The sequence below is a fragment of the Choloepus didactylus genome, chromosome 19 (genome assembly GCF_015220235.1).
Source record: "Choloepus didactylus isolate mChoDid1 chromosome 19, mChoDid1.pri, whole genome shotgun sequence".
Lineage (NCBI taxonomy): Eukaryota > Metazoa > Chordata > Mammalia > Pilosa > Megalonychidae > Choloepus > Choloepus didactylus.
The window spans coordinates 48,226,577-48,245,573 of record NC_051325.1 but is presented as its reverse complement, the minus strand read 5'-3'; the positions used below and the strand labels follow the sequence as shown (position 1 = coordinate 48,245,573).

Here is an 18,997-nt window from a genome sequence, read left to right as displayed (position 1 = left end):
GCCAGCCTCCTTGCTAGACTTTTCCTGAGACTACTCCATGCTTACTTCACTGCAATTCTGCTCTCCTCCCTCACTTACAGGTTCCTCCCTTAACAAATTACATGCCCTAATCCCTGCCTCAGGCTCTACTTCTAGAGGACCTTACCAAAAACAGCCCTGAGTATCAAAAGGTGCTTTTATGACTGGACCATTTCCCTAGGCCTGAGTCAGGTTCTCCGTTAGCAAGACTTCTGGACCCAAAAATCAAACTGGCGTAGGTTCAAGTCCCAGTACCATCACTTAAGTGCTGAGTGACCTGGGGCATATGACTGGTTACTATACCTTTCTAAGCATCAGTTTTCTCATCTGTAAAATGGAAGCTCCCCTCCCAAGGCTTCACAATGCTTAATGTATGCGGGCACAATAAATGATACTACTGTCACTAGGCTGATCTAACTGCATTGAAGCGGTGCAAAGAGAGAAGCTTTTTACTATCTAGTTGAGCATGCGGTGTCTGGCGTAAGTCACCAGACCCTGAGAGGCTGGGGTTCAGTGATAATAAAATAGCTGCATTCCGTGGAACTCGTGCCACGTGCCACCTGTGTGCTACTTGATGGCATCTTCATTACCTTCCAAGGTTGATATGATTATCTCCATTTGACATATGAGAAAACTGAGGCTCAGAAAGTCTAAGAAATAGTCCAGGGGGTCCACAGATTGAAAACCCAGTGCGTCTAGAATGTGAAAATTAAGAAAGACTGACCCTAACAACAGGAATTCTTGTACTGGGCTGGCGGGAATGTAAAATGGTACAATCACTTTGGAAAACAGTTTCTTAAAAGCAACAGTCACACTCCTAGATATTTACTTAAGAAAAATGAAAACACTTGTCTGCACAAAGACATGTATGTGAACATTCATAGCTGCTTTATTTGAAATGGTTAAAAGCGGGGTGGGGGGGGAGTGTTGTCCATCCACAAGTGAACAAGCAAACAAACTGTGTCCCCCTCCATATCGTCCTCTAAATCTGCCAGTGGAGAGCCCAGTGTTGAATCAGGCCCACCTGGGTTTGAATGCCAGCTCTGCCATTTACACCAGCTGTCTGACCTTGGCTCGTCTGAGCTTCAGATCCCCCATCTGAATGATAATAGAAGCTGCCTCCAGAATGCCTCAAGGATCAAATGAGAGATAGTTCACGTTAAACAATTAGCATAGGGCCGGGTGTGTAATAAAGCACTCAATAAATGTTAACTATTATTGATCTTCACCTGGGCAGTGGCTGCTGACTGTTTAAGTTTCTCAGCCTTTGAATCAAGTACTTACCGACCCAGCTATATTTATTGACATGGAAAGATGCCCAGAGTCTGCTATTGAGGGGGAAAGTAAGCTACAAAACAACACATGCCTGGAGAAAAAGCCACAGGAAGCAAGAAGCTGAAATTCAATGGATCTCACGAGGGAACGGGGAGGCCAGGAGAGGCCACCATGTGCATGGATCTAATAAATCTGGGTTAAGAAATGAAAAAAATATATATCTCACAGTTCATTTTAAAGATAAAATGAAAAAAAGGTCAGGAAGCATTCATTAAAAGCTAGGCATGGTTTTTACTAATGCAAAAGCATTTTGTAGCTTGCCCAATGCTCCTTTCAAATGTTATTACCCGAGCTCCTGTGAAACAAGATAATGCTTGCAATTGCACGTTGCACAGTGCATCGAAGAGAGGTGCACCTGTGTGTTCCCTCCTACCCCAACTCTGACATTCTTCGGGGGCTACCCTGGGCAGGGCTTGAGTTGGACTTGGGACCCATGGGGCTGATGAGGATTTTGGTACTTTGTTATGTGGTCCTGGATCAAGAGAAACAGAAAAGCATTGCCCTTTGGAATTGAGACTCCTAGCTTGGATAAAGGCTGCTCTTTGCAGCAACTAAGGTGCTATGATACGGTGTAGACAGCTGAGGGTGCTCCACTCAACTTGCAATAAAGGAAAACACTAGAAGGGGGTGATAATAATACAGATGCTGCCATTATATTTAACAATGGTTTCCATTCATTGAGTTCTTACTAAGAGCTCCTAAAACAAACTTTATCTCATTTTATCATCTCAACTAGTCCATCCGTTACATATATATCTAAAGGTTTTCTAGATCAGGGGTATTTTTCTTTAAATTCTATTTCATTATTTATTTAAAAAATTGAGTTATAACTCAAAATCTTGTAAATGTACAAATCTTAAATGTACAGCTTGATGAATTGTTACAAGTGTATATACACAGGTAATCTCAATCCAGACCAAGATATACAATTTTTAAAATATCCTTTTTGTTCACTACCATCCCACCCCACACCCTGACTTCTATCACCATATATTAATTTTGCTTGTTTGGGGACTTCATATAAACGCCATCACACATATGCAATCTTTAAGGTTGCCAGGTTTACCAAATAAAAATACAGGATGCCCAAATAAACGTGAATTTCCCCCAGTACATACTTATACTAAAAAATTATTCGCTGTTTATCTGAAATTCAAATGTAACTGGGACTCATGTATTTTATCTGGCCACCCTAATAGTCTTTTGTGCCTGGCTTCTTTCAACGTAACTGTCTATGATATACATTGTGTTGTTATGTGTGTCGATAGCTTGCTCTTTTCATTGTGGTGAAGTATTCCATTGTAGGAATGTAGCATGACATATTTAGGAGGTTATTCCCAGAAAGGAAGTACTAAACAGTGGTAAGCAGGTGCACTCTGGTGTCAGAGGTCTGGGTGGCTGAATTCTAGCTCTACCCAAGTTATTTAATCCCCCTATGCCCCAGCTAATTCAACCTTAATAGGAACTAATAATACTACCTCAAAGGGTGTTGTAATGTTTAAATGAGGTATTACATATAAGCCACTTAGAATAGGGCTCAGCACAGAGTTGGCACTCAAAGTCACATCACTAGTAAATGGCAGAGCCCTTTCGTCACCGGTATTGGCTAAAATAGATTCATCTGACAAACAGTTTGAGCATCTACTATGTATGGGCCAGGACTGGTTTTAGGCCTGAAAGTAGATGATGAGGAAAATAGCCAAAGTCTCTGCGCTTATGAAACACACACTCCAGGAGAGCTGACATTTCTGTTTGCCTGCCAGGTGCTAAACCTGTGCTTCTCGTTAATGAAATATTATCTGAAAAGCAACGAGCATGAAGACCCACATGCATCACTGTTCCAGAAATGGTGGCTATTAGCCAGCTAGAAGCAATGTCTACAGCAGCCCTGAGAGTTCGCGTGTATGTGAGGAGCCACGTCCGAGAACCCCTAACCGGTCCGTGTCCTGCACTGGGAGTTGTTCTCTGCATGCTGCATGTTTTTAGCTTGTTTAATCCTCTGAACAGCTCTGCCAGAGTAGGTGCTACCATTATCCAATTTTGCAGGTAGAGAAACTGAGGCAGAGAAGAGTGAAGGCTCTCACGGTCACACGGCCAGCTTGTGGCATTGCTGGCTTGTGAACCCAGACGGTTTGGCTTTAAAGGCTATGTGCTTGACTGCTTAGCTCTGCTAAGTGCAGATTTTTTCTGGGGAGTAAAATTTCAGTGTTTTGAACTTTCTTTGTTGTAGTTCTCTGCATTATTTGAACTTTCATGATAAGTAGGCCTTATTTTATAAAAAACGACAATACTAGGGTTCTAAGGTGGGTTTTTGAATCTTTAGGAATTACCTGTGAATCTCTGCAGGGAGGGTTAGAATTCTAAGAGAGAATCATTTTGCCAAAGGGACAACCACTTGCAGTCTTTTAGGGGATGGTGAGACCACCATCCTGGGAGTGGGAGTTGGGGTCTCAGGCCCCCACTCCAGGGCCCTCTGGGACCCTGGATGAGCCACTGGTGACCCTGTCACCACCTTCCTCCCAACCGAGGCCACTGGCACATAGTAGGCCCTCAGTAAATGGACACTAGATGTGGGAAGAATGAATCACGGTCCCCTCTGGATCTTGCCCCACCTCCACCACCACCAAAATCTATTCACTGTAAAGTACCATCAGTTTACAGGTTTTTAGAAAGGCAGGAAGCAGGCAGGAGACACTAGATCCAAAGGGATGAGTGACTAAGGGGTTGGCTGGGGGAGCGGCCTGAAATCCCTGCCCAGGCTGTTCAGGAGAGAGGCTCAGGCCTCGCCCAGTGGGGCTGCTGGGAGTGTTCTGCCTGTGACCCCACTCATGACCCCAAGTCCTATCAGTCCAGCCTAGAAAAGGCTGGGCCCTCCAGGCCATAAATTCCTGCTATCATTAGGCAGTATCTCTACAGCTCAGGCTGTTTGCCAGGAGCCCTACAATTATTTTTATCACTTACAAGTCCTGTAATTATTTTTTATCACCTTTTTTCTCACAGCAGCCTTGCAAGCAGGGCTAGTTTTACTCTTTCATTTTGGAACTGGGGGAACCCCAGCCCTGGAATTTTTCAGAGAATTTCCTGACTTTGCCCAAGCTCCAGAGAGGGTCAGGGTTTGAATTCACAGCCCCTGTTAGGGTCTGAGCCGGGACCTTGTGTGAGTCTAGAGGCTGTGGGTGGGTTGGGAGCCAGAGAAAAACCTTAGGGTTGGCTGCTTCCTAGCTGTGTGACCTTGGGCAGGTCATTCAAACTCTCTGTGCCTCAGTTTCTTCATTAATCAAATGAGGATGTAATAATAATACCCACCCTCTGAGTTAGTAGTTGTAGATGCACAATAACTGTGAGCTACTATTGAATCTTATGCTGGAACCTGGATTCTATCTTCAAACCCTGACCTGCTGGATGACTTTGGGCAAGTTGCTTGCCCTCTCTGAGTCTCAGATTCTCATCTTTAAAATGGGTGTAATATGTTACATGTCCTGCCTGCCTCACACCCTGGCTCTCTCATCCCCAGCCTCACTGATCTTGTTTCAGGTCCTCACATCTGCCAACTGCCCTCTTGCATTTACCCATTCTGTTCCCTCTGCTTGGAGCTATGCCAAGCCCACTCCTCCATGCCCAGCTTTGCCTGGTTAACACTCCATCATCTTCAGATTTCAACTCAGACATCCTTCCATCTCTCCCTCCCTCCCTTACTTATTCAACAAATATTTATGGAGTGCCCAGCATGTGCCAGGACAGTGCTAGTGGTGGGCAAGACAGGCAATGTCCCTGCCCTCATTGAAGGGAGACGGACATGAATTATAAAGAGATGAGAAAACAAGGCAATTACCGACTATCACAGCACTTCATCAGGGAAAATTATGGCACCATAAGAGAGAGTAATTGGGGACTGTGGCTTTCCAGAAAGGCCTCTCAGAGGACACACTTTTGTTATAATTTAAAATAATTTATTTGAATATGCACCTGGCCCAGAATCAAGCAATGCACAATGTCACAGTCAAAAGTGCTTCTCCTTGCCTTCCTCCCTTGTGCCCAGCTTTGCAGTCGTCCTCCGGAGAGGCCCCAGTGTTACCAGTTTCTTGGCAGTAGGTGACATCTACCCCTGAACCACAAGAAGGGAGCAGCTACTTGAAGATGCAGGAGAAGGGCCGTCCCAACAGACGGCATCACCAGACCAAAGGCCCTGGGCTCACCCAGCGCTGGCCAAAGTGGGAAGGAGTTTGGATGTCCTACCAGACACAGGGTGTAACTTCAGAGCCGGGGGTGGGTGGGGTGGGGCTGAGTGTCTTCTGATTTGTGCTTTATAAAATCGCTCCATGGAGTATGGACTGTAAAGGCCAGAGTGGGGCAGGAAGATGGGTGAAGAGGCGACCTTGGACTTCCCCGCGGAGGCCAGGCGTGGGTGGAGCCGGAGGTGGGGTTGAGACCCGCCGGGGTGACCCAGTCTTGTGCTTTCGTGCCACGCTGCCACCGCCACCGTTAATAGATCCCTCTTTGTGATTATTCGAGTAACATCCCTGGTGGTAACCCAGCGAGGTAACGGCCTCGGGAAATGTTTGCTGAAGAGATGACTAAAAGGATGAAAAGGCCCTTTGTCAAGGAGACACACCCTTTGAGAAATGCCCGCAGCAGCCTCCTGCCTGCCCCTCCTGGGCGCTCCCTTCCCACCCAGCCCTGAGGCCTGAATCACCCCAAATCTACCTCTGCCATTTGGAGCCTGCTGCTGAATGGCAGAATCTTAGATTTTCCTGTTTTCGCAGCTGTGGAAACCTTTTCCCATGAAAGCCTGATGTGAGTTATGCATGACTCCAAATGCCTTAGGACTTGGGTAAAAGAAGTGAGCAAAACAGACACGATCCTTAAAAAAAAAACAGATATTATCATAAAAAACAATTATTAGACACTATGGGATTTAACCAAGGATTACAAATACTGAATCTTTATATAATTTTTAAGTTTCTAGGGTATTAGAATAGCCAGAAGGAAATAACTGAAATGGTGGAACTGTAACCCATAACACTCTTTGAAATTTGCTCTATAGCTACTTGTTAAATTGTACTTTAAAAGTTATCTTCTTTCTGTATATATGTTGTATTTTACAATAAAAAATGTAAATAAATTTAAAAAAAAACCAGTCATCAAGAAAAACGAAGCTGTTTTATTAAACACCAGATGTTCAAATGGGGGGATATCTGACAATTGCATCCTGTTCATTTATTCAACTAAACATTGTTCAACACTTCCTAAAGGGAAGCCAGTCTCCAAATCCAAATATTTCAGCATTTGGTGTCCTTTATATTTAAACAATCTTGCTTTATCCAGAGAAATATCTCCAAATGTTAATGATTTGTGTACAAATGTGCTCCAAAAAATTTCATGTGAACTTCTGAACATAACGTGCATTTTAGAAACATACAAAGCTTAAGAGAATCATCACAAAGAGAACACCATGGCATTACCAGCATCCAGAAACAGAAGCTGGCCACCTCCCAGAAACCCTTCTTGTGCCCCTACCAATCTCTCCCTACCCACCCCTCAAGGGTTACCACCAGCATAACTTCTAACATTGCGCACTAGTTTTGTTTGCTGCTGCACTTTCCATAAATGGGATAACGTAGGGGATATTCTTCAGTGTCTAGTTTGTGTTTCTGAGATTCATCCGTATCATATGTAGCTGGAATTCATTCATTCTCATTTCTGTGCAGTGTCCCATTGTATGAATACACCACAATTTCAAATGGTGATAGTTTTTAAACAGCTTGTGTGATAATCTGAGCAAATATTCAACTTAGAATTTGGGCCTAGGGACTGGGTTTGGCCAACAGATGAATTTCGTTCCATCCACTTAGTTCTTTTGTTTGTTTTATTTTCATTGCACTAGTTGGTGTTAAAGATGATATCTTGCTTCTCTTGGGGGATCTGCTGTGGCAGGGCCTTCATCTCCATATGCCAACTAGTACCTGACCTGAGGCCTGGCTGCCCCTTCTCAGTGTGTGCATTCTGTTCTCATTTTGCCACAATCCCCACCACTCCCTGTTACACCACAACCAGGCCCATCTCACTCACCGACATTGCCTGTCTGGCCCTGTAAACATTTGTTTTCCACTCCAGCTTCAATTCTGCAAAGGTGCCAAAAATGCTTTATCCTAAGATCCATACAACAACGGGCTGACCTGGCAGCCCAAGTTTGAACACGAGTCACTTCTGCTGGGTTAAACTTTGGAATGCACAGTTGAGTGTTCAAATAATTTTATTGCAAATGTTATTTTTAAAATGTTTTATTTAAAGTATATTTAAATATATAGAAAAGGTCATGGTTAAATATGGGGGCCTTGGGGCCAGATGCCCTGGAATCCAATCCTGGCTCTGCTGCTCAGGAGCTGTGTGACCTCAAGCAATTACAGAACCTCTCTGTGTCACTGTCCCAAGGAGGGATGCTAATAATATCTACTTCACTGATTCTTAGGAAAATTAAATGAGCTCATACTTGTAAAATCATTAGAACAGTGACTGGCACATAATTAAGTGTTCAATACTGTTAGCTATTTATTATCTTTAAAATTCTTATGGGCAGGCTGAGCATCGGACCTGCTAGGATGACCAACCATTCCAGTTTGCCTGGGACTGAGGGGGATTGGGGGACACAGGACTTTCAGAGCTAAAACTGGGAAGTTCCAGGCAAACCAGGATGAGTTTGTAACCCAAGCCTGCCTGACAGTTACATTCTTACTGTAAACTTAACAGACTGTCCTTTTAATTTTATTAAATTATGGATTTTCATTTTGAAAATGATATTTGAATCACATGTTGCAGAACTCCTAAAGCACCTCTTAGAAGGCAGTTTTGCAAAGCACTAATCTTGCATACAGAAGATTTTAGATTGGGATTGGGAAACAGGCCCAGAGGGGCAAAGCAGCCCCATGTTAGTAGCAGCACTCTTCCCCAGCCCCCACTTTAATGCTTCTCCTCCATCACTTCCTCCGTAGCTGATACTGTTTATTTTGTGCTAACTGTGTGCAAGGTAAAATACCAAGTGCTTCCCATTAATTTTACTCTCACAATAATCTTAGGTGGGTTCTAGTATTTTACCCATTTTGGAGATGAGAAGTTTGTTCTTGTTTTCTGTCCTGCTAACACTCCCACCCCCATCAATATCCCTGGGGCACTTTTCATTCATAATTTATCCATTCTGGATACATTTGCCCAATTGTGGTTTTCCTTGAAAATCTGTCATAGGGAAATATCCAGGTTTCTTGGGTTCTATTTAGCCACTCAGTCTGGCCCCCTATCTCCTGCAGAATTTTTTAGTTCAATCAGCAAATGTCTGCTGATCTACTCCTGGGGCTGTAATGTGGCTGACACAGAGACCGTGCCCTCAAGACTCAAGCTTGGTCAGGAACCCAGCTCACCAGGGTCCTTCCCCACTGGATGTGGGGGGCCAAGGGCAAAGACTGGGTGTTTTCACCTCTGTGTCACTAAGAGGAGAGCAACAAAAAGGGTGCAAACCAGGAGCTCAGACCATGGTGCAGAAAGGGCAGCAGGAGCCCAGAGCCCCCAGCCACGATCTGTCAGGATCCAGGCAAGGAGCAGCACCATGGTACTTCAAAGGGTTAAATTAGAGTTTCTCAATCTCAAGACCTCTGATATTTGGGACCCAGGTAATTTTTTTGCGGGGGCTGTCCTGTGCATGGTATGATGTTTAGTAGCATCCCTGGCCTCTACCCACTAGATGCCAGTAGCACCCTGAAATCATGATAACCAACAATGACCCCACACATTGTCAAATGTCACCTGGGGGCATAGTTGCCCCCAGTTGAGAACCCCTGGCTTAACTGAGTGAGTTTAATTCAGGGACTATTGACAGGGGTGTAGTCAGGTCCAGGGAGCCTACAAGGTGAGGCACCCAGGGGATGGCAGTAGTGGGGAGCCATTACCATGCCAAGGCCTGAAGGGATGAGGGAGAACAGGGCTCCTGGACACTGAGAAAACTGGAGCCAAAGTGAGGCCAATACAGGTGCTGAGGCTGTGGGGAAGTGTAGCTGTGTCCAAATCAATGCAGAACAGGAAGGGGGTGGGTAGCATAAACTCTCCCACTTCTCCCTCTTCCCACCCCTTTGTGTATGCTGATTCCTTCCTTTGGCCAAAGCCAACCAGGAGTCAGAAGGCATGGGTGGGGGCAGGGCAAGATGGCAGCACAGAGAGGTGTGGAATTTAGTTAGTCCTGTAGAGCAACTAGTAAATAGCCAGGGACAACTAGAAAATAGTCTAGAACAACTGTTGGGGGCCATCCATGACTGTACACACATCGTACACCAGCCTGGAATGGGTGGAATGGCTGAGATCGTAGCATTGAACTATAAGTAAAGCTCCCCAGACTGTGGAGCTGCTGCACCTCCCCCACCAGCACAGCGGCTGAGCTGAAACACTTACCTGTGGAAAAAGAAGCAGGTTACCTGGAGCAAGGAAAGTAACTCAACCAAGCCCCAATTGCAATTATAATTAACAAATTTGGTTACAAGCACAGATAAACCCAGAGCAAGTAGGAAAGGAACCTGGGGTTCCTCCTGGCAGAGAGGTGACAGGGCTGACAGAAAAAAAATACATAAATAAATAAAAACAGAGGCTTTTGGAGAGAGCTGAGCTCAGAATACTGGAAAACAGCTGTGTCCCAAGGAAAGGGGCAGAGAACCGGTACAAACACCAGTCAACCAGTAAAACTGGGGAGCTGAGGGTTGGCTCTGAAAAAGGGCTTTCTCTCTTTCCCTTTTCTTTTTCTTCTCATTCTAAGTAGCTCATTAGAGAAAGCCTCAGACATTTTCAGTTGTCAGCTCTGACAGAGGCAAGGGTGGAGTTAACAGAGTCAGAGACAAAGGAGGAATTCAACTATAGAAGGTAACTCTCAAAAGGGTGTATCTTCCCTAAGAAAAGGGGGCATGGTCCAACGCAAGTGGCTGCCTTCCCTCAGAGAATTTTCAGAACCCAGGGCCTGGGCAGGGGAGAACCAGAAAGAACTTAAGTTTGGCTTCTGACATCCTCAGCCCCTGGCCAGGACAGGGTCTGCTGAGAATTAAAGGGACTGCACCTCTTTTCATCAGTGGGGAGCTGCAGGCTGACAAGTACCACCTGCTGGGCAGGATAGGAAAACCACAGAGTCTGGAGGCTTCACAGGAAAGTCTGACAATCTTCTGGGCCTCACTCTCAGGGAATCCTGATACTGAATACAACCTCCTCCTGAGGTCTGGGCCTGTCTGGTCTGGGAAAATCTGATTGGGGTAATCAAGGTAACCAGATGCCTAGACAACAAAAAATTACAAATCACACTAGGAAAAATGAAGATATGGCCCAGTCAAAGGAAAAACTTACACATCAACTGAGATACAGGAATTGAAACTAAAGATTAATCAAACAAATCTCCTAAATCAATTCAAAAATCAAATCAACAAATTGAAGGAAGGTATGGCAAAAGAGATGAAGATATAAAGAAGACATTGGGAAAACATAAGGAAGAACTCGGAAGTTTGAAAAAACAATTGGCAGAACTTATGGAAATGAAAGGCACAACACAAGAGATGAAAAACAATGGAGACATACATCATCTGGGTTCAAGAGGCAGAAGAAAAGATTCATAACTGGAGGACAGGACATCTGAAATCCTACACACAAAAGAACAGATAGGGAAAAGAATGGAAAAATATGAGCAGCATCTCAGGGAACTGAATGGCAACATGAAACACATGAATGTACGTGTCATGGGTGTCCCAGAAGGAGAAGAGAAGGGAAAAGAGACAGAAAGAATAATGGAGGAAATAATCACTGAAAATTTCCCATCTGTTATGAAAGACATAAAATTACAGATCCAAGAAGTGCAGTGTACCCCAAACATAATAGATCCAAATAGACCTATGCCACGAAACCTAATAACCAGGTTATCAAATGTCAAAGACAAAGAAAGAATTCTGAAAGAAGCAAGAGCAAAGCGATCCATCACATACAAGGGAAGCTCAATAAGACTATGTGTGGATTTCTCAGTAGAAATCATGGAGATGAGAAGGCAATGGTATAATATATTCAAGATACTGAAAGAGAAAAACTGCCAACCAAGAATTCTATACCCAGCAAAACTGTCCTTTCAAAATGAAGGAGGCTTTAAAATATTCTCAAATAGGCACTGAGAGAGTTTGTGAACACGATTCCTGCTCTACAGGAAATACTAAAGGGAACACTAGAGACAGATAGAAAAAGATGGGAGAGAGGTTTGGAGCACAATATTGGGTGATGGTAGCACAATATTGTAAGTACACTGAACAAATGACTGTGAGTACAGTTGAAAGAGGAACGTTAGGGGCACATAGGACACCAGAAGAAAAGATAGAAAATAAAGACTGGGACTGTAAAACCTAGTGAAACCTTGAGTGGTCAATGATTGTGATTAAATGTACAAATATGTTTTTTACATGAGGGAGAACAAATGAATGTCAGCTTTGCAAGGTGTTAAAAATGGGGTGGTAATTGCATGGAACTTTGAATAGGAAGTGAGATACGGTAGGTTAGTATAGGCTGGAGTGAAATAGTGACACATCCCAGAGTAATTTGGGCAGATAATAAAAAATATATTTACAGACTCCCCCTCCCCAGCCCCGAGGATCTGGGGGAAGGTGCAGATGTGTTGGACATCCTCGCCTGGGCTGGTGTTGATGTTGTCACAAACATTGGGACTGGCGGTTTGATGTGCTGAGCCCTCGAGCATGGGACTTGCCCTTACGAAGCTCATTACCACAAAGGAGAGTCTAAACTTGCATGTAATGGTGTCTAAGAGTCTCCCCCTGAGTACCTCTTTATTGCTCAGATGTGGCCCTCTCTCTCTCTAACTGAGCCATCCCGACAGGTGAACTCACTGCCCTCCCCCCTATGTGGGACCCGACTCCCAGGGGTGTAAATCTCCCTGGCAATGCAGAATATGACTCCCGGGGATGAATGTGGACCCTGCATTGTGGGCCTGAGAGTATCTTCTTGACCAAAGGAGGGATGCAAAATGAGACAAAATGGTTTCAGTGGCTGAGAGATTTCAAATGGAGTCGAGAGGTCACTCTGGTGGATATTCTTATGCACTATATAGATAACACCTCTTAGGTTTTAATGTATTGGAACAGCTAGAAGTAAATACCTGAAACTACCAAACTCCAACCCAGCATCTGGACTCCTGAAGACAATTATATAATAATGTAGATTACAAGGGGTGACGGTGTGATTGTGAAGACCTTGTGGATCACACCCCCTTTATCTAGTGTATGGATGAGTAGAAAAATGGGGATAAAAACTAAAGGGCAAATGGGGTGGGATGGGGGGATGATTTGGGTGTTCTTTTTTCACTTTTATTTTTTATTCTTGTTCTGGTTCTTTCTGATGTAAGGAAAATGTTCAGAGATAGATTGTGGTGATGAACACATAACTATGTTATCATACTGTGGACAGTGGGTTGTATACCATGGATGATTGTATGGTGTGTGAATGTATTTCAATAAAACTGAATTAAAAAAAAAAAAACAGCAAAAAAAAAATGGGGTGGTATTGGGGAAAAATATAGTCAATGTGTACTGGTTTGTATATATTATGTCCCCCAGAAAAAGCCATGTTCTTTGATGCAATCTTGTGGGGGCAGACGAATTAGTGGGATTAGGTTGGAACATTTGGATTAGGTTGTTTCCATGGAGGTGTGGCCCCACCCATTCAGCATGGGCCTTGGTTAAGTTTACTAGAGCACTATATAAGCTCAGACAGAAGGAGTGAGCTTGCTACAACCAAGAGGGACACTTTAAAGAATGCACAGGAGCTGAGAGAACTGCCATTTACAGAGACATTTTGGAGATGGCCTTTGAAAGCAGACTTTTGCTCTGGAGAAGCTAAGAGAGGACAAATGCCCCAAAAGCAACTGAGAGTGACATTTTGGAGAGAACCTGAAGCCTAAGAGGAACATCCTAGGAGAAAGCCATTTTGAAATGAGAACTCTGGAGCAGACACCAGCCATGTGCCTTCCCAGCTAACCAAGGTTTTCCAGACACCACTGGCCATCCTCCAGTGAAGGTACCTGATTGTTGATGTGTTACCTTGGACACTTTATGGCCTCCGGACTGGAACTGTGTAACCAAATAAACCCCTTTTTATAAAAGCCAATCCATTTCTGGTGTTTTGCATTCCAGCAGCATTAGCAAACTAGAACACAATGCAAACAAGAGTTCATAGTTAACAATAACATTGTAATATGCTTCCATTAATTGTAACAAAGCAATATAGCAAAGCTAAATGTCTATAAGAGGGGGATATAAGGGAGGGGTATGGGATTCTTGGCAATTGGTGGTGGTGTCTGACTTTTTTATTGTATTTTATTTTTATTTTTTTTTTATTGCTTCTTAGTTGTCATTTTTTTCTTTCTTTTTCTTTTTTCTTTTTACTGTTTTCACCTATTCCTCTTTCTTTGTGGAAGAAATGGAAATGTCCTTATATAGGTATAGTGGTGGTGAATGCATAACTACGTGATTATACAGGGAACCATTGATTGTTTACTTAGGATGGAATGTATGGTGTGTGAATACAACCATCTCTGAAAAATAAACAGAGGGATACAAGTGCTGGAGAAAATGTGCAGAAAGGGATATACCTAATCACCGTTGATGGGAAAGTAGAATGGTGCAGTCCATCTGGAGGGCAGTGTGGTGGCTCCACAGAAAGCTAAGCATGGGGTTGCCATATAGTACTGCAACTTGGTTATTGGATATATACTTGGAAGAACTGAAAAGTGAGATACGAATGGACGTTTGCACAGTGGGGTTTATGTTGTTAGTATTCATGATTTGCAGTGGATGGAGGTGGCCTAAGGGTACATGGACTGATGAATGGAATGGCAAACTGTGGTGTACACATACAATGAAATATTGAGCTGCTACAAGAAGGAGTGAAGTTGTGAGGTGAATTGAGGACAGTATGTTGAGTGAAATAAACCAGAAATGGAAAAACAAACATTATAACGCCTCACTAATATGGGCCAACTATAATGTGTAAACTCTGAGAATTGGGTCTGAGAGCATAGGGGGAAGGCATATTATATAGATTCCTAGATTGTAAACTCTTACAACAGTTACATCTATTCCTGAACTGTAATGGTTATTTCTAAATTCTGAGATGCTGAGCTCTTTGTGTATAACCTGGTCGGTCCCTGGAACTTTGGGTATCTGTACAACACCCGAGACTCAGAGTCAGAGTCTGGAAGCTACGAATGTCAGCATTACCCCATACAACAAATGTTAGAGTCTGAAAAAGAGATCAGACTTCAATTAGAGATATGAATGAAATGGACTTGGTTAGGACTAAGGTAAATTAGACTAAAGAATAAAGGACAATATTGACAGTGTTTTTAAAACTTCAACTTCTATGTGAGACCAAAGGAAGAGATGTTTATTAGGCGCAAAAACTATATTGTTTGTAACACACTATATAATTTAACTTGTGTGGTCAGTTTATTCAAACAACATAATTACATGGAATGTTGAAAAGGGAGTGACATCTGTTTGGTTTGTGTAGGTTAGTGTGAAGCTCCAATACATCCCAGAGCAATCTGGGCAGAGAATAAAAATGTATGTGCAAAGCTCCCTTGAGAGACCAGGGGAAAATGTGGGAATATTAAATTTCCCCACCTGGAGAATTCCTGATATTATCGCAAGCATTAGAGGATACCAATTTAGAAGGCCGAGCCTTCAATCTTGGGGCTTGCCCTTATGAAGTTTGTTACTGCAAAGGAGAGTCTAAGCCTACTTAAAATGGTGCCTAAGAGTCAACCTCAGAGAACCTCTTTTGTTGCTAAGATGTGGACTCTCTCTAAGCCAAGTCTGAAGGTAAACTTATTGCCCTCACCCCTACATGGGACATGACTCCCAGGGGTGTAAATCTCCCTGGCAAATGTGGGACATGACTCATGGGGATGAGCTTGGCCCTGGCATTGTGGGATTGAGAAAAGCCTTCTGGACCAAAAAGGGAAAGAGAAATGAAACAAAATAAAGTTTCAGTGGCTGAGAGATCTCAAATTAAGTCAAGAGGTCATTCTGGAGGTTATTCTTATGCATTATATAGATATCCTTTTAATTTTTAGTGTATTGGAATAGCTTGAAGGAAATATCTGAAACTGTTGAACTGCAACCCAGTAGCCTTTATTTTCAAGATGATTGTATAACTATATAGCTTATGCTGTGTGACTGTGATTGTGAAAACTTTGTGGCTCCCACTCCCTTTATATAGTGTATGGACAGATGAATAGAAAAATGAGAACAAAAAGTAAATGAATAATAGGGAGGGATGCGGATTTGGGATGTTTTGGGTGTTCTTTTTTTAGGTTTAAATTTATCCTTATTCTTTTTTGTGTGTGGTAATGACAATGTTCAAAAATTAAAAACAAAGAATTACCAAAAAAAAAAAAAAAAAAGAAGTCATGGGTGCCTGGGTGCATGGTGCGCTCTTCTAGGGCACAGAGCAGGGCATGCGAGGGGGCGGGATGGGTGCTGTGTTTGTGGAGGTGTGGGCAAATGGAGAACAACCACCAGAGGGAGGAGGGGACAGGCACCACATGACAGGACATTTGAGTATTGAAGAATGTGTAAGAGATGGGAAAAAACGGGTATTTCAACTAAAGGGAACAGTATGTACTAGGGCACAGTTACAAAAGGGCCTGGCTTGCTTTGTTGTTTATTTAATTGTGGTTGGTTGTTTACTTGATTGACTATCTCGGTTCTATGTGTTCTCGGTAAAAAAAAAAAAAAGTATCCAAAAGGTACAACAGGGCATAAAATGGGAAAGTAGGTTTCTCCCCACCCCTGCCACTCAGCTCTCCTCCCTGGAGACCAACTTTCTTCCTAATCTCTTTTATCTCCTTCAAGGAATAGTCGACACAAATTCATAACTTGTGTTGCTTAAACTCCTAATTCAATTTAATTCCACTGGTATTTAACAAGTCCCTACTGTGTACAAAGAAATGGGCTGAGAGCTCTGGCCTTGGACTGTCAGTCCAACTCTTCCATCAAAGATGGTAGTTTTAGGCAAGAAACAAATGACAAAACTGGAGCATGCATGAAGCCTCAGATGTGGCTCGGGAGACCACAGGTTGTCTTGGAGAGCCACTGTGGTTTCTGTCTCCAAAGATCAGTCTTGTCTATGCCGCCAGAACAGATACCCAAGACAAGAATGCCAGAGCGTGGCCGGAGACCCTCGACGGTGAGCTGAGTTGGGAGCAGTTTGGGTCCCACCAACTGGGTGTGACTTGGCCAGGCTCAGACCCTGCCTGACTAGCCCCAATGGGTGCTGCAGCCCTCAGGGAAGTCAAAGACCATGCCTGGAGGGCCAGCCAGCTTGCCATGCTTGGAAGGAAGCAACCAGATCTGAGGCACCAGATGCCCAGAGAGAATTCCAGAAGCCAGAGCAACCCAGGTCACCAGGACCAGATAAGGACAGAGCTCTTCCTTTCCTCCTCTGCTCTCTCCGTCCTGCCCTCTGATTCTCTCAGCACCCAGTTCTTCCCCGACAGTGGCTGTGTGTTGAGCACCTCATGCAAACATGCCTACCGTGGCTTGACTCCCTGTCTCAGCAGATGGTGACCGCGCACCAGCTCTCAGCTCCATGGCTGCTCTGCAAGGAAGGTGTTGACTATCCCCACTTCGTAAGCAAGGAAACGGAGGCTCTGAAGGGAGGGATGAAGGGCAGTGTTGAGGTTGGGGATCGTAAATGTATTGGGATATCCGTGGGCTTTTTGTGTTGAAGAATTCTGGAATGTCAAACACAGAACCAGAGAATCTTGGAATCATGAAGTCCAGGAGTCCTGGGCTCACAGGTTGCCAGTCTAATCCCAAGCCCGCCCCCTCCATGTGTTCACCACACCGCGGTCGAGACCTCTGTCTTGGGCCCGGCTCCCATCCATCCGGGCCTTCTCTTCTCTCACCTGGAGTCATTTCCAGCCTCCTCTCTGGTCCCGCTTCCTTCCAAACCACTTGCCACACAGCACCCGGAGGCATCTTTGCAAAACACTCAGCCGACCGTGTCACTCCTCCCCTTAAAACCCTTCACTGACTTCCCTTTGGCCTCAGGATAAAGTTCAAACTTCTTGACATGGTTTACTAGGTCCTCTGTCATCCAGCCATGGCCTCGCCTCCTCCACTCCACCCCTCTCATCTCATTTCCCACCCCTGAGTCTACACCAATTCCTACTGACCTGGTTGAGGTTCCCCGGATGTGCTGTGTGCTCTCTGTCTCTCACCCCCGGACCTTTGCACCTGCCATTCCCTTAGCTGGGGACACAGGCTGCCCTGTGCCCCTTCCTCTGGCTGAGATGCTCCCTCTTCCTGTCTCAACCCGGGCAACTGCCACCTCTGGGGAGCCCTTTCTGCTCAACTGCTCGAGATGAGGCTGGGTCAGTGCCTCCTCCTTCCCCAGCTCCGGGGCTCACCTGCATTACAGAACCCCCAGGTGACGACATGCCCATATGCTGCCTGCCTCCACGGCAGCTCCTGAGCCCCAGGAGAGCAGAAACAGGGGTTGTCTTTTCTCCCCTGACCCTAGCTCCCAGCACTGTGCCTGGCAGAGAGGAGTTGCTGAACAAAGACACATGCTGATAAATGAATCATAAAATCTTAAAATCACGGAGTTGACGAAACAGAAGCCTAAAATCTTAGCGTCAGAGAATCATAGCCTTAGACAATATTAGAACCACAGAAAGAATCTTAGAATCCTTGTCTGGGCATGTTGCACAAGGACTACTAGGAAATTAGGAAGTCTCAGTTGTGCCCTTCTATATAATTTAATTGATATTTTTACATTTATTATACAAATGTTATATTAATGTGCAAATATTTATTTTTATAATGTGTCCTTTTGCAATGTTTCTTGAGCACCTACTATGTGCCAGGCAACTGTATTAGCTATCTATGGCTACATAACAAATAACTCAAAACCTAGCTACTTAAAATAACAAACATTTATCATTGCACCATTTGTGTGGGCTAGGAATTCAGGCTTAGCCAGCTGGTTCTGTTCAGGGTCTCTCAGGAGCTTGCAGTGTGTCAGCTGGGGCTTGACTGGGGCTCGTTCACACAGCTGGCAGGCAGAAGGAGGTCTCAGCCCCTCCAAGTGGATCTTGCCATGGGGCTGCTTGAGTGCCCTTATGACAGTGCTGGCTTCTGCCGAGCAAGTGATCCAAGGCAGCAAGATGGAAGCCACAATGCGTTTTCCGACCTAGAAGTCACACTCCCTCTTTTCCACGATTCCCTGATGCTTACACACATCAGCCCTATTCAGTGTGGGAGGGGACCACACAACATTGTGAATACCTGAAGGTGGTGATCATTGAGGGTCGTGGGTGGAGGCAGCACTGAACAAGACTGACAAAGCCTCCACTCGAGGAGTTAACAGCCTGGGCAGGGGAAAGGTAGAGGATGACAATCAATCAATCAACCAACTGATAATTTTGGATAGTTGTAAGTGCAGTGATGACAACTAAACAAGACAGTGAGTTAGAGCAGTCACGGGCTTGCTTTTGTAAATCAAGTTTTATTGGGACTCAGGCTTGTCCATTCGCTTACATATTGCTTATAGTGGTTTTTGCACGGCA

At 44.3% G+C, this 18,997-nt stretch overlaps 1 long non-coding RNA gene across 3 annotated transcripts; it reads right to left on the bottom strand.

The window, feature by feature from the left end:
* Positions 1-5,320: 5,320 nt before the first annotated feature.
* On the bottom strand, positions 5,321-17,443 carry LOC119515555. 3 transcript variants are annotated; one of them, XR_005213087.1, is made up of 4 exons: positions 17,333-17,443; positions 16,959-17,074; positions 6,058-6,214; positions 5,321-5,927 (listed from the first exon to the last, which is right to left on the bottom strand). It is a non-coding gene; the product is annotated as an uncharacterized LOC119515555 (long non-coding RNA). The 3 variants fall into 3 exon arrangements; XR_005213088.1 differs by having other exon boundaries at positions 16,959-17,158; positions 17,333-17,388; XR_005213086.1 differs by lacking the exon at positions 17,333-17,443 and having other exon boundaries at positions 16,959-17,304.
* Between the last annotated feature and the right edge of the window lie 1,554 nt (positions 17,444-18,997).